Source organism: Sceloporus undulatus, chromosome 3 (genome assembly GCF_019175285.1).
Source record: "Sceloporus undulatus isolate JIND9_A2432 ecotype Alabama chromosome 3, SceUnd_v1.1, whole genome shotgun sequence".
Lineage (NCBI taxonomy): Eukaryota > Metazoa > Chordata > Lepidosauria > Squamata > Phrynosomatidae > Sceloporus > Sceloporus undulatus.
In genome coordinates this window covers 223489196-223513063 of record NC_056524.1, presented here as the reverse complement: position 1 = coordinate 223513063, position 23868 = coordinate 223489196, and the positions used below count along the sequence as shown (strand labels likewise).

The 23868-nt window shown below is 42.1% G+C and overlaps 1 protein-coding gene across 1 annotated transcript in view; it reads right to left on the bottom strand.

The window, feature by feature from the left end:
* The window catches only part of LOC121926590 (high density lipoprotein binding protein), a 63375-nt gene extending 49666 nt beyond the window's left edge, over nucleotides 1-13709 (bottom strand). The window contains exon 1 of the mRNA XM_042459680.1: nucleotides 13631-13709. The gene's annotated coding sequence lies outside the window, so the exon portion shown is untranslated. The remainder of the gene's footprint in view (nucleotides 1-13630) is intronic.
* Nucleotides 13710-23868: the final 10159 nt, after the last annotated feature.

The window sequence follows — 23868 nt, the reverse complement described above, 5'->3', positions numbered from 1 at the left end:
ATTGTTTATTTAATCAAAAGGAGAGAAATTTAGGTGGGTTACAGACCGCCGAAAAGCGGCGACCTGCACTGGCCCCTTTCCCAGCCAGATCGGGGCCTCAGTGGCCAGAGCGGCAGCCGCTGAGGCCCCAATCTGCCGCTTTCCAGGCTGCGGGGAAGCGGCAAAAGGCCCCTTCCCCGCAACCTGGAAAGGGGTGTCCTTGGGGCTTCAAGCCCCAAGGACACCCTGCGGCAGCTGGGAGGAGGAGAAAGGGGCCACTTGGCCCCTTTCTCCTCTGCGTTGCTGGGCGCAGCCGTCTGAAGGCTGCGCCCAGAGATGCAAATGGCAAAAGGAGCTCCGTTTCGGAGCTCCTTTTGCGGCTGGGGAAAGGGCGCACTATGTGCCCTGGCGCAGCGTGACGATGTCACGTCCGCGCTGCCACATATAGAGGCGGCGCGGTCGTGACATAGTAATGGCGGCAGCCGTGTGGAACGGCCGCCGCCATTTTGTGCACGCTCCGCGCATGCTAGGGTTGGGGGCGTCTGGAAAGGACGCCCCTTTCTAACCCTAGCACGCGCGGAGAGCACACTTTTAGGCCCATTTGTAACGGGCCTTACAATAGTTTAGAATTTTTTCTCAATAAATTAGAATCTAATTGCTCAGTTTAGACTGGCATTTTATGCAATGAGTTAAAAGCTTATTTTTTTAAAGTTCAATTTGTTCACCCACAATATTGTACATGGTTCCATTTGTGGTTTTAAAAATTAAGAAATTAAGCTTCCTAGGGGTGTGGGACACAGAAAAGGTTGGGAACCACTGCTTTAGAAATTTTGCTTTTGTCTTCTAGCAAATGACTTACTTTGTTATTTTCATACAAAACATGCACCTTCATGCACACTACACATCTACCCATCATTTACATTTTCAATGGGACCTGCATTTTCAAGCAAGGGCTAATCACGTGCCATTTTAATCTATTTTAATTTAAATGGTTAGTCTTCTTTTAACACAAGCCTTTATATGTAATTAAATGCACTAGAAAAGAGCTGAACCAGTACATTGGTATACTTTGAAGTCCTGCTGCTTACCACAAGGTCAAACAGAACAAGTGCCGGCAATCCCTCCATAAAACCAAAGGACGCAAAACCGATTAACTCATTTCTCCCCAGTAGCTTTGCATTAAAATCATTTGCATTTGCATTAAGATCATAATCTGAAACACACATGCTATGGAACAAGCACCACTAACAGAGTAGGACACCATGTAACCATGTATAGGATGGCATTGTTAAAAGCTTTAAGATGGTGCTGTTAGAAACTTTAATTACAACTTTCTCAGGACATTACCTTTTCAAACATCACCTCTTGACCATTCATTTAATCCTAAAAAGAACAATATGCCACATTACTGAAAAGGGAATGTGATGCATTTTGCTCTCTTCACCTTCCATTTCTGTAACTTTTAACTTTACTGTCTCCTTTTCATACAAAAAAGGTATCAAAGGATTACTTTGTCTTTTTTTAATTTCACAAGCCATCCCATTTGCCAAATGATAATTTCATTCACTAAAAAAAGAGCTGACCTATTGTACTCAATCATTAGCATAACAGCCCAACCCAAACTGCTAAAATTAAAATCCAAGAGTATCAGCTGAATGACCCTGGAATTCTTATTATTACTATTAATATGCTATTATTACAATCTTGAGAATGCACCTTTTATCTACCATTTGGAATAAACCCCCAATGTTGGACAGCCTTTAGAAACATTCACCACTTGTAACTTAATACACCTCTTCAGGATGATAAGAGTCAAATTCTTCATGATATTTAAAATAAGAACTATACATTAAAATTCAAGTTACAGTTCAACTTAACTCAAAGATGTGTCTACTCTAGGGGATAAAGGTTACGCTCTATTCTCTTCTAATGGCAGAAATGCCTTTCTGTTTACTTATCTGTTTGGCAGGTTAAGATCTGTTGATAGTAACTAAAAAGAGCTCTTTCAATTACAAAGTGAAAACACAACAAAGTAATTTCCACAACGCTTGGAGTCAGGAGTGTTTCGATTCAGCACTGCTTAAGGTGGCTTAGTGCTGTCTCAATGACCATCTTGCCATCCTGCTAATAACTGTTTTCTAAAGTGCTGGGAGCATCAAACTGTAAAATAATAAATGTGGACAGAAGGGCAGATAGAGTTCGGAAATCCTATGGTAAAATGAAGATGTTATACAATCAAGACAGGTGTTTCACATTACCTTGCTAATTTAGCTGTATTAAAAGCACTTATTATTTTTCAAGAATTTCCATCCTTTTGGACCCAACTCAAAACTGCACCTTCTTCTCCATCATAGAAACAATGGATATAACATTCCATTACACATATCAATATGAATTAAGCAATGATTTCAAATCACTTGTGCTTGACTCCTCACTTTTCTAACTGTATACAGGGACAAAACAAGCTCAAATGATAAAGTAAAAGGGACATGGAAAAAGAATGGTCAGGAAAACAACAGTGGAACCAGCAGAGGTCTCAGATAGGTTAGTGAGAAGGCAGGAAAGAGAAGAAGGCTGAATTATGGCAACAATAGGAGCAATTAAGAGGTAGCTTTGGGGTAAGATAACAGAAATAGCAGAGGGAACTTTAAAGATGCTAAGGTCAGAAAATGATAACCCCAGGGCCAAATCTGCCCAGGTCAACCAGAACCTTAGATGATTCTCTGGTTACAAATCAAAAGGAAAGAAGAACATATGGAAACAGCAGTGGTTGTGGCAATGGAAGTGCTGGACACCTGCTTAAGAGGGGTTGGCCCATCAACTTCAACTCAGTGGCCTTCTTGTAAAGTTAGCTGTAGACAAGAACTGTAAACATGACAGTGAAGTGAGAGAAAGATGGAAGACAGGTATGACAGGCAGTATGCCATATATAATCATTTTATTTTGCACAGTATATGTCTTAGGAACTCCGGCCATTCTCATACCAAGGTTTACTAAAGACATTTTAAAGACACCATATATATAATTTTATTTGATCAAATTTTGACTTGACAATGCAACTTGGTTCAGCTTTACAGATTTGTTTTCAACCTTCATTTTGAATGGGGGGGGGGAGCAACCAGTGCTGAAGATCATGTCCTTTCGTGCAATCTCACAAGTATGAACATTTCCCTTATCAGATTTCCTATTAAAGCGCAGTATTTCATTACTTACTGAATTTCATCACTTTATTAACATAACTGCTAGGCAAGGCTGTCTCCCTTCCAGAAAGTCACAGCTCTATTATTTATATTTGTCAACCACATCACTTCCTGTCTAACACTGCTTATCCCAAACCAAGTGTTTCGAATTCTCTTCTCTGACTTTGCAAGCAATCCTGCCAACCCAAAAATGTCAACATGGCTAGATGCCAACTCAACATCACTCTCTAAGGACTAATAGTGCTTAAATATGTGTAAGGATTGCATTGCAAGCTTGTTACCACATTAATAAAATAGCTGTTCTCATTACTCTTCTCCAAGATTTCACTTGTTAACCATTCTGCTCTTGTGGGATTAAATGGGGAGAAATACATCACAGCATCAATCCTAATCCACAGCCCATAAATTATCCAGTTTTCTCTTATGAATGTTTATGACAGAAAGAGAAATTTTATTATAACAGATGCTGTTAACATGGAAGCTTTCATTAGGAAATACAGCCATCCAACTTGTACTTAAAGACCTCCCAACCTCTACTTTAAGCCCTACCATTTCCTTGTTCTTCCTCTTGCTCCAAACATAATAACAACAACAAACGCTTTTTATTATATGTAGTCTTCCTGACAAGTCTGAATTCATTCTGAGCTTTAGTTTATCTAATGTCTCTCTACTAGTCTTGGGTATTTGTCTGTATTCATGTTACGTGGTTTCCTCCTCCTTCCATTTCTTATATATTTCTCTTTTATATCTCAGCTCTTCTGAAAGTTCTTCATACAGCCACCCTGGTTTCTTTACACACACCCTTGTTTTCCTCCTCACTGGTTGCTTACAATTGTGCCTTTAATATCTCACCTTTAAGAAACTCCTATACACCATAAACTCCTTTTTTTTTTTTTAGCATTTCTGCTCATGCAGTTTAACCCAGCAATTCTCTTAAGATTACCAAAATGTGCTTTCTTGAAGTCCAGTATGTCTGACTATGTTTGGCTTCCCCTTTCCTCTGTATAACAAATCCCAAGAGGACATGGTCACTCTAATCCAAGGATCCCACTATTTCCACTCCACTGACTAGTATGTATCTATTCATTAGGAACAAATCCAAAATAGGTGATTCCCTTGTTGCTTCCTCCTTTCATACAGTGAAATTGCCTTGCCTGCAAGATTAATGAGGAATTTATTACACTTTATACTCTTAACAGAGTGTGACTTCCAACTATCTAAAAACTATTTAAAAAAATATTTTGTCATTTGCTGCAGGAATGCATTAACCAAAGTCTATAGTGGATACTCACAATGAGGTCACACCCCCCCTTTAATTTAACCAAAGTTTATCAAACTGTTTTCTATAAATCAGTAGTTCTCAGTCTTTGGTCCTCCAGATATTTTGGACTTCAACTTCCATAATTCCTGACTGTTGGTTAAGTTGTCTATGATTTCTGGGATCTTAAGTCCAAAACAAATGGAGGATCAAAGGTTGGGAGCCACTGCTCTAAGCCATAGATTTCCTCACAGGTGTGCATATCCTTAACATAGAATACTACTCCTACTCCTTTCTTCTTTGGTATATTTTACTATACCCTTTCATTACTACAGTGCTATCATGAGATCAGGTTTCAGTGATAACTATCAAATCATGTAGTGGGCCCTCGCTATCCACTATCTGTTTGGTTCCAGGAACCCCCCTGGACACCAAAATATGAGGATGCTCAGGTCCCATTAAATACAGTGGCATAGTAAAATGGTCTCCCTTATATAAAATGGCATAAAATTCAAAAGAAATATAAATTCCAAATAGCAAACCTTGATTTGCTACTTGGAATTTATATTTCTTTTGAATATTCCCAAGTCATGAATTGCTGAATATATGGATATGGAGGGCTGACTGTATTTAGTTTCTAAGTGCTAAGTGTTCAATCTTATCGTATTTATTTCCCACAGTCTATGCATTAGTGTAGCAACATATAAGACCATGAATCATTATCCCCAGCTGATTCTTTGTTGGTTTTCTTCTGTTCATTTCTGAGTACTTGTACTATAAGATCAATCCCCCTTATCATTAAAGCCATTTCCCCAGTACATTTAGCCTGCCCTGTCCCTCTGTTTATCCACAGATTTGACCATCTATTTGGAAATATATTTTTTAATTTAAATTCCAAAAAGCAAAGCCTGATTTTGCATTTTATGTAAGAGACATGCAAGAGGATGACATCTTTATAGGAACTTTATGTGTTTTATTGAACTTGTTCGCAGAAGGTCTGCATACAGAACATGTCTTCAGATGTGTACGTCAGTTTTCTAGTTCTCCACATTGCCTCCATCATTTGTTTAGAATTTATTGTTTGTTCATAATTTTCATTGTCCCCTTTTTAAAGTAAAATGTCTGCAGTACACAACTTGGATTGCAGCCCTAAATATGTGCTTGGGAGAAAGCATGAAATCAGTTGGGCAGACGCTTCCAGGCTTACGTTTCTTCTGAGCAGGTGTGTCTAGGCTTACGGTGGTAAAGTTAATTCCATATTTTTAGGGTTACTGCGCTGACAGACTCCACAGGCCAATGGCCAAGAAGTTGAACAGGTATCCCCCAGCATCACTTTCTGGGAGCGCCCCTCCAGGAAAGACTGGAGCCTCTGTAGAACAGTACCTCCAAGCCCCATCCCAGAGAGGTGGCTCAGAAGGATACCATGGAAGTTTGGGGGTACTTCTGGATTCAGCACTGAGCCTGGAAGCCCAGGTATTGGTCGTGACCAGAAATGCCTTTGCACAGCTAAAACTTGTGCACCAACTGTGCCTGTTCCTGGAGATGACATACCTAGCCGCAGTGGTACATGCCTTGGTGACATCCCATTTGGATTACCGTAATGCACTCTACATAGGGCTGCCTTTGGAAAGTGCTCAGAAATGTCAGCTGGTCCAAAGAGCTGCAGCCAGGCTGTTAACTGGAGCTGGCTACAGGGAGCATACAACTCCCTTGTTGCAACAGCTCCATTGGCTGCCAGTCCATTTCTAGGCACAATTCAAAGTGCTGGTTTTGATCTATAAAGCCCTCTACGGCTTGGGTGTAGGCTATTTGAAAGACTGTATCTCCTTGTACAAGCCCACAAGAATACTGAGGTCATTAAGAGAGGCCCTTCTCTTTGTCCCACCACCATCTCAGGTGCGTCTGGTGGGAACAAGAGAAAGGGCCTTTTCAGTGGCTGCTCCCAAGCTCTGGAACTCCCTCCCTAGAGAGGCCAGGATGGCTCCATCCCTGCTGTCCTTCCAGTGGCAGGTAAAGTGATTTCTATGCCACCAGGCTTTTGAATGACAGGGATGCTATTTTGTTTTGTTTTTGTTTGTTTTAAAGAGTTTAAAATTTTAATTTTAATAATGTAATGTTTTTAATTATACATTTAATTGTTTTTTAAACTTGTATTTTGCATATTTATAGTGTTTTAACTTGGAATGTTTAAGATTTGTAAGCTGCCTTGAGTTCCTGTACTGGGAGGAAGGCAATAATTTTGTTCTAAAACACTGAAATGAGAAAACATTTCCCCTAACTAGCAAAATTTCTTTTACAAGAAAATGGACTTGCCCCTCCCAAAGTTCCCAGAAAAATTATTGTGCATTGACACCCAGGAATGTGCACATGCATCTCCCAAACTATTCCATTATTTAGAGAGGGGAAACTTCAGAAGTGTCCAGTGGCGTATTAGTGTCAGCAGAGAGCAGAGTGTAATTTTCACAAATGCCACCTCAGCACTGCCTGCACCAGCAACCATTCACAGCTTTTGAGGGGGAAGGGAAGGATAATCTTAAAGGGCTAGCAACCATCTCAGAGGAGTTAGGAATGATGTGAAGCAGCCTGTATACTGAAGAGTTGTACAGAAATAACATGAGAAGAACGACTTCAATTGGTACTAGCTTCACTCACATAAAAAACAAAGATTGATACAGTTGGCCCTCTGATTTTTTATGTACAGATTCAAGCATTCATGGCTTGAACATATTTTTAAAAATATAAACTCCAAAAAGAAAAAGTTAATTTTGCATTGCATATAAGGGACACCATTTTATCATGCTACTGTATTTAATGGGACTTGAACATCCACAGATTTTGATATCCATGGGGGGAAAGGGGTCCTGGAACCAAAACCCAGTGGAAACCAGGGGCTCACTCTATTGCAAAATAAATGCCTTCCAGGGATTTGAGACTTGTTGACTAGCTAATAAAAGTTGCATATCAGCATTAGGAAGGCCCAAACAGAGTACTGTTTTTTGATGTGCAGTTTTTTAACCAATAGTTTCAAACTTAACTCAAGCATTTCTTCTAATTCATGCATCTCAGACCTAAACTTTCTCAGTTCCATAATCAGCAGCCATGTGCGAGTGAAAACTGTACAACTGTAATATTACACACTTAAAATAAGGGGTAGCAACTGAATGAAGGGTAACACAGCATACACCACACATACACACAGAGAAGAACATGTCATGCAAGCACAATCGAATATGGTAGAAAGTTGAGAGTTGGTAGAGAGTTGGGTGACACAAATGTCTTCTCCAAGAGAGCAGCATTCTTCCATGGATCACTTATCCAAAGAATAAGCTCCAGCTATCACTATGGCAAGACTTGTTTAACCCTTTTTGAATGAAAAAGTTATAAGTAAAGTTATTCAGCTTTTTCAGGAAGAAATAATAAAGGTGGCACTCATCAGGAATATCTGCATAAAATGTACAAGTAATAATGCATGTGTAATGCAAATTCAAAAACATTTACAGAAGACTAAATACTGAAATCTGTGTTAAGGTTACATAATATATAGACACAAGAGATAGCAATCATCTATTGCTATAATATAAGTGGTGAAAAATAACATAAGGGATGAAAATCAAAATGGTTTGGCTTCCAGAGAAGCCAAATACTGTCAAAAACTGAAAGAAGTTTGAAATGCTGAAATATACCGGGATAATAAGCATTTTGCAAGACAAATCTGACACAGATCATAGACCAAAAGAACCAAGTTTTTTTTAAAATCTCATATACTTAATCAAATACCAACCAGAGGCTCATGAGTGGGTTTTATATGGCATTTGAAACTTTAGCACTGCTTTGACCACCTTTAAAAGGAGAACAGAAAAGCATGCACATACACACTAACCTCTTCCAAAACCAGGAAGAAAATCAAACACCTTCTCATTCCCAAACCAAACCCTAGTAATATTCTTTTAATTCTGCACAAACATAAGTATACCTTCAACATCATGATTAATTCATTTTTATCAAAATACTTCCAGATCTGTGAACAACTACAAGCACAAGCAAAACTGTATAAGATCAGGGTGAAGATATTTTCCATGTCCAATTTATTTACAATGCTACTCAAACTCTTTATTGGCACATACACACATTTTCCTAGATGACATCCAGCCCAAGAACTTCAAAAGAACAGCAAGGTCTCCCAACATTATCTGTGCATGCAAATAAATTTTGACTAAGAACACTTGATTGAATATAACACTACATTGCTATAGCACTATTAGTCCATTTTATTGCTATGGCTGCATCCTGTGGAATCCTGGGATTAGGAGGAAACTTCAGTTTAGGAAAGGAAATGCAGAATTCTCAGCCAGAGAGCTCTTGGGCCTCACTAAACTACAAATCCCAGAATTCCACAGGAGGCAGCTATAGCAGTTAAAGTGGAATAATAGTACAGTAACAGTGTAGTGCTAGATCTACCTGTTTAGACAGGCGTTTAAAACAGAAGGTTTTTAAAGGACCGGTTTGGGGTGTTGTCTTGTTTTAAAGTGTTTAAACAGTTTTATCTTTTTAAACTGTATTTTTTCTTTTAATAAACAATCTATTTTAATATTGTAATAATTTAATTCCATTTTAGTGTACTACTTTTTAATGTTTTAATTGTACTGTTCTTTTAATACTGTAAGCTGCTCTGAGTCCCAGGTCTGGGAAAGAGTGGGAAACAAATAAGAATAAGAAGTGTGATACTGACCTTGCTTTATGAATCTACTTCCCTTATTCTCATGCTTACAGGGGGAGCAGAATACATATTTTGTTAATGCTGACCCTTATTTGCTTGGCCTTACTTTTATTTCTCACTATTACTTCACTGTTTCTTCCATGTGCTGGGAACAAGGTCAAGGCAAGCAATTAAAGCCTGCCCTACCCACAGAGGCAACCACTGTCTTCCTGGGAAGGTACTGCTGTACAGACAGCCTATGAAAGAACTGTGAGCAAAGGCAATCTCAAAAGATTGGTGGTGGAGAAAAAGAGAAGTTTGCATGAATTCTACAGTGTGCTTTGAATGCTTCAAAATTCTTGGCTCCGACAGAGGAGCTCGCAATAATCTCTGGAAAAGTGCCCATATAAACTTAAGAGCAGCAGGCAGCCCATAGAAAGTTACAGTTTGTCCACAGCAAGGCAGTTCTGTTCACGTGGGATTTAGAGTTGGCCAATAGGTATGGAAGCTCAAATAAAGGGGGAAAGCAGCCAGAACTAACAGTGTCTGAATACCAGGCAATAGTGGTTTTATCTCCTTAGCCCCCAAAGGCTGACTGACACCAATTATGACCAGATGTTACAGAGGGGCACTTGCTGATTCTGGGTCCCACGACATTGGTGAGTGATGATTACAAGAGCTGCTACTACCCTCTCACTTTGGGAGATGCGACAATAAGAACAGGGTCTGGTGGCCACATCAAGGAATGCACAAGAACAAGAAGAGGTAGCACCTGAATCCCTTCACTTCTCTCTTAGTCTCTGCGTGGCATAGAGAGCATGTGCAAGTAAACCAGAGACTGACAATCCTCTTCTCTCTCCTGGCAGCAAGAGGAATTGGGCCCCATGGTACTGTCCAAGAAATGTGCTTACATGTTAGAGCTTTTGCCCACTTGCCACAGCCTCCTACTTCTATCTGTGTGGTCCTGCAGCAAGGTCTACCTTCTATCCTCTATCTGTGCTGTGGCCAAAGAAAAAAAACAGGCATCACCTTTTGCTTGCTTGCTTGAGCTTTCCTTTCTGAGTAGCACAACAGTAGGGCCTGCTCTTGGTACCCCTTCCCATCCCAAAGGGCCAGTGGGCAATGCGCCATGCTGGGTGATGCTAACTGGTGTTACCTAAATGTCATCACAGTGCTCTCCCAAGAGGATAATCTTAAAGGGCTAGCTACCCTCTCAGAGGAATTAGGCATTATGAAGCAACCTGTATGCTGAAGAGTTCTACAGAAATAACACAAGAAGAACTGGAAAATAAACCAAAGATTTATTAAACATAACTACAGTTTTGGGAAAAGAAAAGGAAAGTAAATGTTGAACCATTATTTTATATTTAATAACAGCAGCAAGGATTATAATAGCAAAAAATTGGGAAAAGGAACAAACTCCGAAGGCAGATGATTGGAAAACAAAAATTTACAAAATGAAAGAAATGGATAGACTGACAGTGATCATAAATAAAAAATATATGGATGAATGGGAAAGAGACTAGAAACCTATGATAGAAACAAATGAAAGAGAATAGAAGAATGAAAGGAAAAAATAACAGCGATGTAAAATAAAGAAGGGGGAAGGAAACAATGTATACAAGTTAATAATAAAAGAAAAGGAAGGAGTTTTGATGAGAATGTCTGAGTATTATTTTCATATTAATAGCTGAAGAATATTGATAGGGAATAACTCAATTATAACAAGTAGTAGAAGTGTAAATGCTTTTATCATTGTTAAGAGGTGAAGAAAATTAAAAGGAAGATAATCAACCTTGGAAGAGTGAGGAAAGGAGGTCTTCTATGAAGTTAAGCAGACATTAACAACAGGAAAACAAGAAAAGTAAAGAACATGTATCTAATATAAAACTGTAATAAAAGAAAAAAACACAAAGATTTATACAGTCAATCCTTCGTATCCACCATTTTTTTATCCACAGAGTCAAGCATCAACGGCTTGATCTTTCAAGGTGTTCTGAGCATCTTAAAGCATCCTTTTTCCATCTTGGAGAGGAACTACCCATTAGGCTTGGTCAAAGTTCTTTGGCAGCTTGGCCATTTAGCTGTCAAGCAGACCCCACATTTCTTCCTAGCTTTGGAGCTGGCAGAAATATCTGCACCACTGCCTGGATGTCCCCTGCCCAGGGTGCACTTGCAAGGAAGCTTATCGCTCTTTGTGCCTGCCAGAGGATCATGTCATACATACTAGGACAAGGGAGGGAACCAGCACTGAGCCCAGGGATTAGGTGCCACGCAGCTGCCCCAATAAAAGCAACAGCAACTGCACCTTCCTTCCCCCTCTCCTTCCTTCCTTGGGTGGTGGGATAAGAAAGGCTGGACGCTATGGGCTGTTTCCATTGTGGGGCTGTCCAGAGGGAAAATGCAGGCACACACGCACTTGAGTGTAAGGTTTGCTGTTCCTGACAAGTGCAGCCATGTCTGCCCACTCACATGCCAACCCTTTCTGTCTTGGAAATTGCAGACACTGCGGTGTCTCACTGAGGATGGAGAAAGCTTGTTTTCTGCCGCTCCAGAAACTAGAACACAGAACAATGGATGCCAGCTACAGGAAAAGAGATTCCACCTGAACATTAGGAAGAACTTCCTGACAGTGGAACACTCTTCCTTGGAGTGTAGTGGAGTCTCCTTCCTTGGAGGTCTTTAAATAGGGGCTGGATGGCCATCTGTTGGGGATGCTTTGATTGAAAGTTCCTGCATGGCAGAATGGGGTTGGACTGGATCAGGGCCCTTGCAGTCTCTTCCAACTCTATGATTCTGATGGAGAGCAAACATGCAGAGGCACGCAGCTGCTAGAACAGTAGTCGCCAAACTTTAATTCTCTGGGTGTTGTGGACTTCAGCTTCCAGAAGTCCCAGCCAGCTTGACTAACATTCAGGACTGAAGGGAGCTGAAGTCCATCTGGAAAACCAAAGTTTGGGAACCACTGTGCCACGATGGCACTGTCCGGCTCCTTTCCTCCGACTCACCTTCTCTCTCTCTCTCTCTCTCCCTCTGTCTCAGGTGCTGTTCAGCCCTGCTCAAAATGGAGGGCTTTGGGGGAATTCCTCCTGGGCGGGGGTACACAACGAAGATGTAACATTTTCATACACACAGATCCCAAACACACTGTGGAAATAATCCAGTTTGATAGTTTTTGGTGGGGTTTTCTGGGCTACGCAGCCACGTTCTAGCCTGAAAAACCCACCAAAAGCTATGGATGCTGGCCATGAAAGCCTTTGACTTCTTCACAATCGTTTGAGACCGCTTTAACTGCTCGGTGCTAAGGAATCCTGGGAACTGTAGTTAATTGTGGCACCAGACAGCGAAGGCTCAATGTTTCACAAAACTACAGTTCCCAGGATTCCCTGGCAATGAGGCAGGGGGTTCTCAAAGTGGATTGTTTCTGCAGTGTGTTTAGGGCTGCATCCAGACTGGAGACATAACCCGGTTTGGCAGCGCTTTAACTTGTTGTCTGGCTCAAGGCTATGGAATTCTGGGAGTTGGAGTTTGTTGTGGGGCCCAGAGCGGAGCTGCCAAACCGGGTTATGTCTCCAGTCTGGATGCAGCCAGTCTCTGAACCCCCTCTTCTCGGTCTCCTGTGGGTCCTAAGCCCGGCCTTCCTCCGAAAGGAGCGAGGAAAACCTGGGCCGGAAAAAGTTGGTGCAAAGTTTGGAGGCTGAGTCGGGAAAGCGCAGGCAGAAGGAGGAGGAGATCCGGCTGGGAAGCGCCTGTGACACGTAGCCCGATCCCTCCCCCCACTGCCCGGGCCACGTCCTCCTTTTCCCGGACGCGTCCTACATTTCACCCTTCTGCCCAGGAGGAATCCCCCCAAAACTGCCCTCCATTCCCAGCAAGGGGCTAAACAGCACGGATTTACATTGTTAGAAGTGTTTTAACTCAGGCTGACCAGAGGCCCTCTTTTTTTTTCCCCGGACCCCCCCCCCTCTTCCATTTCCCCCCTCTTTCCCCCGAGGAGACCCCCCCCCCCCAAAACCCCCCCCCCCCATTTTGAGCAGGGGCTAAGCAGGCACCGATTTACATACACATAAGTGTTTTTAAACTCAAGGGTGTCCGGACGCCCTCCTTCCCCGGGACCTGTCCTCCATCTCCCCTTCTCTCCAGGAGGAATCACCCCAAAGGTCTTCTTCCCTTTTGATCACAGCTAAGTAGCAGCAATTTTTTCCCTTTAAGATTTCTAAGAGTGTTCCTTGCTTTCCTGGGGCCAGGTCCTCCATTCCCCAGGACTTCGGATCCGCCTGGATCTCCCTTCCAAGACTGAGCACAATAAACAAACACAGCTTACTAAGGAGAGACCCCCCCCCCCCCCCCAAAGAAACCCCGAGGTCTGCTTTGTTGGGGGAGTGGGGAAAGGGAAGGCATCCAAAGCAGAGCCTCCCAGGGCTCCTTCCCCCGACTTCTCCCCTTCCCCCTTTCCCTGGGACGTGGCACACTCTCTCTTCCCACTCACTCACTCACTCTCTTGACTCCGGCCCACTTTGCTGGAAGAGGAGGAGGAGGAAGCGGCAGCAGAGGCAGCAGCAATAGCAGCTCTAAAGGGCTCCCGGGAAAGCGTCCAGCCGCCTTCCCCCTCGGTTATATCGGGGCAGAGAGGCTGCCAATCCCAGGCTCCCACGTCAGGCCAGCCGGGCCCCTTCCCTTCCCTTCCTGAGAACCAGGCCCGGCCCAGAGCAAGCTAAGCCAGCGCGGCGCTTCTGCAAGACACCGCCCTCCTTTCTGACCCAGAGGAGGGGCTGGAGCCACACACTCAGGCTGCATCCACACTGGGGAAATAACCCAGTTTGGCACCGCTTTAACTCTTTTTCTGCTCAAGGCTATGGAATTCTGGGAGTTGGAGTTTATTGTGGGCCCAGAGCGGAGCTCTGTCTGGATGCAGCCAAGGAGTGCATCCGCACTGCAGGGGTTAATAATCCGGGTTGGCACCACTTTTGGGTCAACACAGGGCCCTCCTTTCCCGGGACAAGTCTTCATTCAGCCTTCTCTGCCCAGGAGGAGACCCCAAAGGTCCTCCATTTTGAGCATGGCTAAGAAACGTGGATTTATATTTATACGTGTTTTCAACTCGGGGTGACCAGAGGTCCTGCTTTTCCAGGACATGCCAACCTTCTCTCCAGGAGGAATTCCCTCGTGTCCTTCATTTTGAGCCTGACTAAGCAGCATGGATTTACATTTCTAGGAGTGTTTTTGGCCAAGGGTGACCAAGTGTCCTCCTTTTCCAAGACATGTCCTACACTTCAACCTGCTGTCCAGAAGGAATTTCAAAGCATCCTCCATTTTGAGCATGGCTAAGAAACATGGATTTACACTTATATGTGTTTTTAGCTCAGGGTGACCAGAGATCCTCCTCCTTTTCCAGGACATGTCCTACACTACAACTTTGTCTGGGGGGGAATGTCAAAAATGTCATTTTCCAGGACATGGCAGTCTTCTCTCCAGGAGGAATTTCAAAATGTTCTCCATGTTGAACATAGCTAAGAAACATGAATTCATGTTTATATTAGTGTCTTTAACTTTTATTTGGTTATGTCTGACATTTTTCTTGACTGCCCTACATTTTGCAGTGCCTTCTCCTCCTCTGGTTATGGCATCTGGTCACCCTCTGTAATTTCAGTAGAACGTGGGTTTAATCTGTGTTGTTCACATGGATTTCAAATGCATCCGAGTAAGGTTTTTTTTTTTTTAGGGAGGCTGCCAAAAAAAACAACACAAAACCCCAGGAAAATCTATTTTGGATCCCCCCCCACCTCCAGTTTTCCTGAAAGATTTGTATGGTTGGCTGTGTGAATAACTGATGTGGATAGATCCAGGATAAATCAGGATAAAATTCTGCATGTCTTGAATGTGTTTCAAATACATCCTCATCATCAACTCCATCTTTACTCACAGAGCTGATACGTGTGGAGAATAGACCTCAAATAGATGCGGGGTGTGTGTGTGTGTGTGTGTGTATGTATATATATATATATATATATATATATATATATAGTGCAAACAACAAACTGGGAACACATGATAATACTATGCTCCACAACAAACTAGAGTTCCCAGAATTCCATAGCATTGAGCCATGGCAGTTAAAGGGGTGTCAAACTGGATTATTTCTGCAGTGCAGATGCAACCTGAGACTCACCTAAAGTGACCTCAGCTCTTTCATTACAGCAAACTTGGACTCCACAGGACTGTATAGGAGTAGCTTCCTAAAAGGAAAAGATTGGGCCATAAGCTCTCCAACAAGGGACCAAACCCTACAGAACCAAGCAGGGCTGACTTCTGAGTAATCAGGCTCTGCGTGAATCACCAGTGCACTTATGGTCAAGTTACCTATGGTCACCAAAGCTTTCTCCAAATTGAAATCCTTTTCCTAGAATCTCCTGCCACTCTCAGCAGGCAGAAACCTAGACAGTTATCCTGGAATGCAACGTCAGCACATCCCAGCCATTTGTGCCAAAGGCAGACCCAGGCTCCATTTCACTGCCTGCTCTCTCTCCCCCTGCCCCCAAGTAAGGTCAGAAATAAACAGTGTTCTTTAAAAGATGAGGGGGACACATTGGTAAGGCCATATTATACAAACCACAGTCAGCCATCAGTATCCACAGACTTGTTATCCATGGATTCAAGCATCCACGATTTGAAAATATTTTTTTAAATATATGCATTCCAAAAAGTAAGCTTTGATTTTGCCATTTTATATAACAGACACCTTTGCTATCCATTGTATTTAATGGGACTTGAGTATCCATGGATTTTGGTGTCCTGGAACCAAACCCCAGAGGATACCAAGGGCTCACTGAACTAGTAGATTTTATGCAGTGCATTCTCTTTCTTGTTATTATTACTCCCCTCTTTTAACATTTCTGTCTTTCTCCCCAGAATTGGGACCTAAAACAGCTTACCTATTAAACCAGGTACATATAGATAAAAACATAAAAAGATCATTAAGCTGTAATTCAACTACTATTAAAAGCTATTTCAAGCACACATTAAAAGAATAAATAGCAGTTAAACACACCCTATTAAAGTATAGTCAATTCTCAAAAGCCTATTGGAATGAAAAGAGTCTTCACCTCCCCACAAAAGGACAGCAAAAATTCCAAACTGGCTACCAAGGCAATTCCAGAGCCAGGAATAGCCAAAGAGTGAGGCCACTTTCCTATTCTCACCAGACAGACCTGTGAGAGTTGTGGGACCATGACAAGAGCTTCTCTTCTGTTACTCCCTGATGCTAGATTTCAGAAGTACAGTGTATCGAGGTAATGTTTCAAAGCTCAATCTCAGCGAACAGGGAGGACTAAACTACAGTAAAAAGATGATGTTCCTTTGTATGCTCCTCTCACCTGAAAATAACACCATCTTATTCCACTTGGCTTCTGTTTTGTTCTGATTGCTCTCAGTGTTTTTTAAGTAAGGAAAATATAACCAGTATGTAATCTTGACTTCTTCTGTGTCACTTTTGATATCCAGCATGATCCTAAGCACACATACTCCTAAATAAAATTCCGTTATTATTCTCTATTTCAATGCACTTAAAACTGCAGCTGTAATCTCATTTGGCATTCTTCCAAAAAAACAAAAAACAGTAAATGCTGTCTAGCTAAAAGTAAGAAACAAAATTACTGTAGTTGAGCCAATAGGTGAATAGCAAGGTTCTCCTAATAACTTAGTTTCCCCTGATGTTTTATGTAGTAGGTCAAAGTCCTCAACAGAGTTCCAAGTCAAAGAGAAACACTCTAATTTCAGTGTCAAATACATGTCAAATACTTCATTCAAGATAAGATATGATCAGAAACTTCAATCTCTGCCTTAACACCAATCCATCACATGTCTACAGTAGGTCTCAACTTCACAGAATCTCGCCTGACTTCATTACTCATTCATGTACTTGTTGTGTGACTTTAAGTCATTTCTGATTTATGGAGACCCTAAGGCAAACCTATCATGCAGTTTTCTTGGCAAGATTAGTTCAGTTGTAATTAATCCTACATTTACTACTTTTAATCCAAAAAGATAATCGCAGTAATTGTAATAGTATTTAACATTTGTATAGCATTTGAAATTTAAAAAAAGAATTCACAGGCATTTCACAGACATACACACACACTTTTAGTGTAAATACTACAAGTATGGGGTACAAAGGTGAAGCTAGATACACTGCCATGTCACTGAAGTCTTCAGTCCATAATGGTCCCTTGCTGATCTGCACTGGAAACAGAACCATCTTGGGATTTGTGCTGATGCAGTGAAGGATTCTCCAGTGACATTCACAAGACTGTCTTCTTCAGTTTGATTTTACTGGTCTGGTAATAATCATATCAGTAGTTACAACCATGTTTCCAGATCTTTCACAACAGCAGCTGTAGACTCTTCTCATCACAGGGCTGTGTTCCCTCCACTATTTTCAATGCAAGTGTTCAGATTATTCATTTTGAACTTCTGCTGACATTCAACCACCAGATTTCCATTTCTCTGGCTATATTTGGACAGTCCAAAGCCTCAGACAAAGACAGTGGCTGTGTGTTCTGTCTTTATCCCTCTTGCTGTCACATGCTAACTTATTGCAAAGTACCAAGATTGCACTACAACAGAGTTCCAAACTGCACCTGAAGGAAACTAGTTTAATGCCATTTAACAAGCAAGCTGCATCCTGACTTATTTTTCTGGTTTGCAAACCATCATTAAGACAAACTTCCCAAATATTAAACCAAAGCCTGGATCTCTGGACCCAAGCCAGCATGTGACAGGAAGCAGAGAGGCTAAGAGAGCATTTGGGGGGGCTCGATACTTGTTCCCAGATTTATAAACCATGACATCTAGGATGGACTAAACCAGGGCACTGTGCTTCCTTCTAAACAGCTTTCTAAAGGGAAATCCACACTACAGTGTTACCCCGGGATACGAATGCGCCGCCTTACGAAATTTCCGGGTTACGAAAAAATCCAATTGAAAAAAACTGTTCCGGGTTACGAAGGTTATTTCGGGTTACGAAAGAAATTTTGGTGCTTTTCGGCGCTTTTTCGCACCAAATCGCGGCTTTTCCCCATTAGCGCCTATGGGGTTTCGGCTTGCGAAAGCCTTTCGGGTTACGAAAGCGGCGGCGGAACGAATTATTTTCGTAACCCGGGGTAACACTGTACATCTGTACTGTTAATAGATATATTCAACCTACTGTTATACTGTATAATAAAGAAGAAAAGTTTAGTGCATATATTGTATAAAAATACTTCTGGTATAAATATTTTACATTCAACAAAATGTATGATTTTAGCAAGAATATGTCACCAAATCCATACTAGGCAAAAAAATCTGGAAGCTTCCATCACATCCCATTGCTGCTACTCTTGAACTAGGAATGTCTGGTTGTATGAACATGACACAGCATGTTTGCAATAGAAATTAGTTTTCAAAATAGGGAGGACATCCTGTCCTAAGTTGTGCCTCCTCCACACATCATGATCAGTCATGTACTGTAGGTGGATAAAGATAAGAAATCTCAGGGAAGGAATGGATGCAAGAGCTTTAAAAAGAAATTCAGTAAAAAAAAAAGTAGCATTGTTTACTCCAATTTTCTCCTCACAGGAAAAGCTGTTTATTTATGTTGTGCCATAACATTCCAAGAGAGAGGAGGTGACATTTAAAAAGGACACCCTCAATACATCAAATGGCGGTCTCAATGCACTTAGTCCCTTTAATGAACAGTTCCTGAAGGCAGACCTCTTAGATTGTTGCAACAAAAGGTGTCATTTTTGTGACACCTTAAAAGAGGGGTCTACCTAAATACCCTAAAGGCATCAGATCCAGTCTGCTCTTGGAAGCTAAACAGGGTCAGCCTGGATTAACACTTGGATGGGAGGCTGCCAAGGAATGCAAGTTACTATAGGTTCTATTTCAGAGGAAGGAACCAAGTATTTCTAATACTCAAAAAACTACCTAAGAAATCTATGAAACTATGGGGTCACCATAATCATACAGATGACTTGAAGGTGTGTGTGTGCACATACACACAAAGAAGTGGTGGGCATGTTCTGAAGGAAGGAGCACCACACCCACTAATTTTCATTGCATCCAGAGAGCCACAGCTGTGCAGTTGCAGCTGCCATTTTGGTGACAGAAAGTGACTTAAGTCACCTTTTGGAGTATTCTTGGCAGGGAGATACAGTTTTTCTTCCCCCTAACAGTACATTTAAGTAATCTACACTATTTTAAATGTTTTTCAGCCAAAGAAAATGGTGGGATGGGCTGAAGAATTGTGGGAGGGTTCAGGGGAGAGTTCAGTGAGGAGCCTAAGAGTGGCATAACTCCTATCCTTGCCTGAAAGAAGAACAAATTCATTATGATCTAAGCCAGTACTCCTCAGCCCAGCATCCTCCAGACTACAACTGCAATCTTCCCAGGCAATATCTATTCTGCCTGTATCCTAGGCACTGTAGTCTTCAAAATTCTGAGGATGCTGGTGTGGGGAAGAATGACATAATCTTGACTGGCCTGTACTTCACCTGACAAGTACATACAGAGTTGAAAGTAAGGATACATACATACAAATGTTAAGAACAGTGAACAATGAGCTTAGAGGGAAACGAAATGCAGACAGTAATAATTATCTCATTAACATAAGCCCAATAATTTTATTAAATTCTAATGTTCAAAGAATGTAATTAAAACATTTGTGTCTGAGGGATAAAATGCCCTGTCTACCTGTTGCCAGAAACAGTTCTTGAGAGACTCTAGGCACACAGCATCTTAAATCAAAGACTACTGAAATGTCGGTCTACCCGTCAACTGCAACACCTCCAGCCTCTTGTCTGTAACAATTTATAGCAAGTCAGATTGAAAGGAACTGTTAGTTTTCAGTTGACTACTTGTCTATATCAGGGTGGGAAATGTGCATTCCTCCTGGTGTTGCATCTCCCAGCAGTCCCCAGTATTGGCTATGCTGGGAGTTATAGTTCAACATCTGAAGGGATGCCCAATTCCCACTCTGCATTGCATGCAGGACTACACTATAGTCAACAATTTTTCTACCAAGTTACCAAATCTTGCCCTTGCTCGTTGTGCAGTCGGTCCTTGGTATCCGTGGAGGATTTGTTCCAGAACCCCTCTCCTGCAGATACCAAAATCTGCGGATAGTCAAGCCCCACTGACTCCAATGGTGGTGCGGCCATCTGGCCACACTGCCATTAGGGACAGTGGGACTGAAGTTCTCCCTCCCTCCCTCCTTCCTCACCTCCTATCTTCCTTCCTCTTTGAGGTTTCTGCCCAGGCTTGATTTTGAGGGTGGAGGCTGTCAGCCAGAGGGAGTCAGAGGCGTCTGGGGTGTTGGGCCTGGGGGCGGGGGCTCCAACCTCCACCCCTGAAGCCAAGTCCAGGGCAGAAGCCATAGAGGGGGAGGAAGGAGGGAGGGAAGGAAGGACGGACGGACAGACGGACGAAGGGAGGACTTCAGTCCCATTGTCCCCAGTGGTGACGCAGCTGCACGGACGCACTGCCATTAGGAACAGCACAGGGTTGCCATTCATGGCCGGTGGCTCTGCTAAATGGATCCCTTCCTGCCAACCAATAACACAACAGCATCTGGCAGTTTTGGGAGGGGGCAAGGCTTCTAGGGGCAGCTTGCACAGCCTCTCAGTGCCACTCCGTCCTCCTTCTGAAGAAAATAACAGGACGGTACAGGAGGAGGGCTGGAATGAGAGTCACCCCTCTTCTGGGGTGACACCCAGTGTGGGCTGCACCACCGCACCCCCCTAGTGACACCACTAGCCAACCTCACCAGCTGTCTCCAGCCTGTTTCAGCAGGGCCTTGTTTTAACCAATTTATCTATTTCAAGTGTTCTTCACATGGAAATGACTTCTGGTTGTTGATTTTTTTAAAAAATAGCCTGAAAACAAATTTTCAGCAGTGCTGTATCCCCAGTGGACATGGGGATCAAAACTGACTTCAAGACCTACTGGAATTTCCTACACTTTCTGTAAAGAGAGGAGCTAAAATGTTGCGTGCAGAGATAAAAGAACAATCACAACACAGCTTAATATGGTAAGATATGGTTGCCCACACTGGAAATTATTTAAGCAGTTATAATATTACAGGGGTTCCTGAATCTGAATAAATGATTACTGATAAATGATTGAGCTATATGCACTGCATAAGAGAAGAGCTAAAACTAACAAAACAAGTATTTCCAGGGGTGGGGTGAATCAAGATCGCTCAGCTTCTACAGGAGATAACAAAAGAGAGAATGCAAATTCAACTATCTCCTCAGGAAGTATATTGAATTATCTAGGAAGCTCTTCAATGTGCATTAGATTGCAAAGCAAGAGAGAAGCACCCTGATAAAGGAGATTAAATGTGATCAATTGAGATCAAACACATTTTGAAACAGAATAACCTCTTCATCAGTGGATGTGGTTGTAAGAAAAATTATAGTTTACTGGAGGAGTTATACTGCCATGCTTATAGGAAGAAGTTTTTTTCTTTAAAAAAAAAGAAAGAAAATCCTTCTGATACAGTTTATTCTTCTTCCTAGCATATTGGACTTTTGTCCACAGACTAGGAGGTAGGACTTAAGTAGTAACACTACAGTCAGTACTCTGTGGTTTCACTTACCCACATCTGGGGGAAAAGGGGGTCGCTGTAAGCATCTGGAGGTTGTCCAGCACAACACTATGATTAACATCCTGCAGAAACAGTGTTTGCCATTATCCATGGTTCTTGCTATCTGTGGTATGTCTGGGAGCAGATCCCCATGGATATGTGGTCGAAATCTTTGGCCTAAATACCCCAAAGCAGAAGTTCTTAACCTTTTCTTTATCACAGATGCCCTTTAAATATTAATTTTTGTTGTCACGGACCACCAAAACTTAAGTCAAGATTTAAAACCCTAAAGTGCATCCAATATTTATTTAAAGTTGCTCATCAAGGGTCTTCAAATCTGGAGAGAAGGAAGAAGTAAGTAAATATGCACGGTATTTTTACTGGAATGGTTCCATACAAATTTAAAGTAACAACAACAACAATAATACTTGAACCAAACCATAGCCTAATAGTACTTGTTAATTTTAATTAATTAATTAATGAAAAAGTTGGTGCTGAATTTCACTTACAAGCCTTGTTATATCTGGCTTAATAGCTGAAAACTTGTATTCTGAATTCTGACTCTACATTTTCAGATAGTTGCTATATTTATTTTTAACATAAATGAGAGCAGTGAATGATTTTTCAACAAGTATGTGATTATGTGAGGCATCTGGAAAATCTGCTTGCAAGTTGAACCCTGAAATTTGGAAAAAAATTGACTGAAGGTTCATTTTGCTTGCACAGAATGCACCCTCATCAACATCATCAGTACTTTTACACTTCAGTTCCAGCCAGTCATCCATCCTGAGGCTCAGCCAATATGTATTGTTACAAAATTCACCATAATAATCTTAAGAAGTCACTTTATGTGAAAATAACCAAATCTTTTATTCATAGAAATCAAGGAAGAATCATGAACTTTTTCAATAATCCACGGTTATCATTCTTTAGTCTGTCCAAACATTCACTCAGACTGACTCCAACTCTCTTTTCCTACAAACACGGTCCTCCTTTTATACATGAATTTCTTTGAGAGTATTCTCGACACAGCTACAGAATTCTTGGAAGCAACAGACATTCCAAGAATGTGATGGTACAACATGGACAACATTGGAGTTCAGTGCACCTACGAAAGAGGCTTCTGGCTGTGTGCACAGTAGCAAGAAATGTTGCATGCTTTATGTCAGCTACTTGGTGTCATTCACTTGCATGCTGTTACCACATGCAGAAGTAGCATGTGCTGAGCACATTTTTTTGCTATCAAGCAGTTCTTTTCATAACCAATGTTTACCTGTACTTGTTTTTAATAGAGATGGTAGGTTAGAAATGGAACGTTGGACTTACCTGATAGACGTCCTTTTCCAGCAGAGAAGGTCCGAGCATCCTAACTCCGGGTGGCTCCACCCACTTGGCTCCTGATAGGCAGGTAGAGAACAAAAGACACAATCGGGGCCCTAGCCCCACCCATGCGGGCGGAACTACCCCAGAAACCTCAGTCGATTCCAAGCTGAGGAAACTTTGTCTTAACTGTATGCCAAACTAGAAAGTCGCCCACCCGTGCTAGTAGGCAAGTTAGGGTGGGGAGGATGCTCGAACCTTCTCTGCTGGAAAGGGATATCTATCAGGTAAGTCCAACGTTCCATTTCCCAGCAGAGAAGGGGGTGAGCATCCTGACTCCAGGATGTACAAAAGCAGGCCAAATACTAGGGAGGGCCGGTTGGCGCCGAGGGCAAATTAGGCACCACCTGTTGCAATACCCTCCAGCCAAAGGCCGCCTCAGCCAACTGGAAAAGGTCAAGCTTGTAATGCCTGATGAAGGTGGAAGGGGACTTCCATGTGGCTGCTCTGCAAATTTCGGCCAGCGGGGCGTTGGTGGTCAGCACCGCTGAGGTAGCCGCACTCCTGGTTGAATGGGCCGTAATACCCTCTGGCAGTTGTAGGTTGAGTGTCTTGTAGCATAGGACGATGCATTCTCTAATCCATCTCACCAGAGTTGAGACTTATACCTTTTTTCTTTTAGAGTTTGGCCTAAAGGAGACAAATAGGGCTTTAGATTTCCTGAAGATGGTCATCCTCTTGATATAGATCTTTATGGCCCTGCGGACGTCGAGGGTTTGCCAGATCTTCTCCA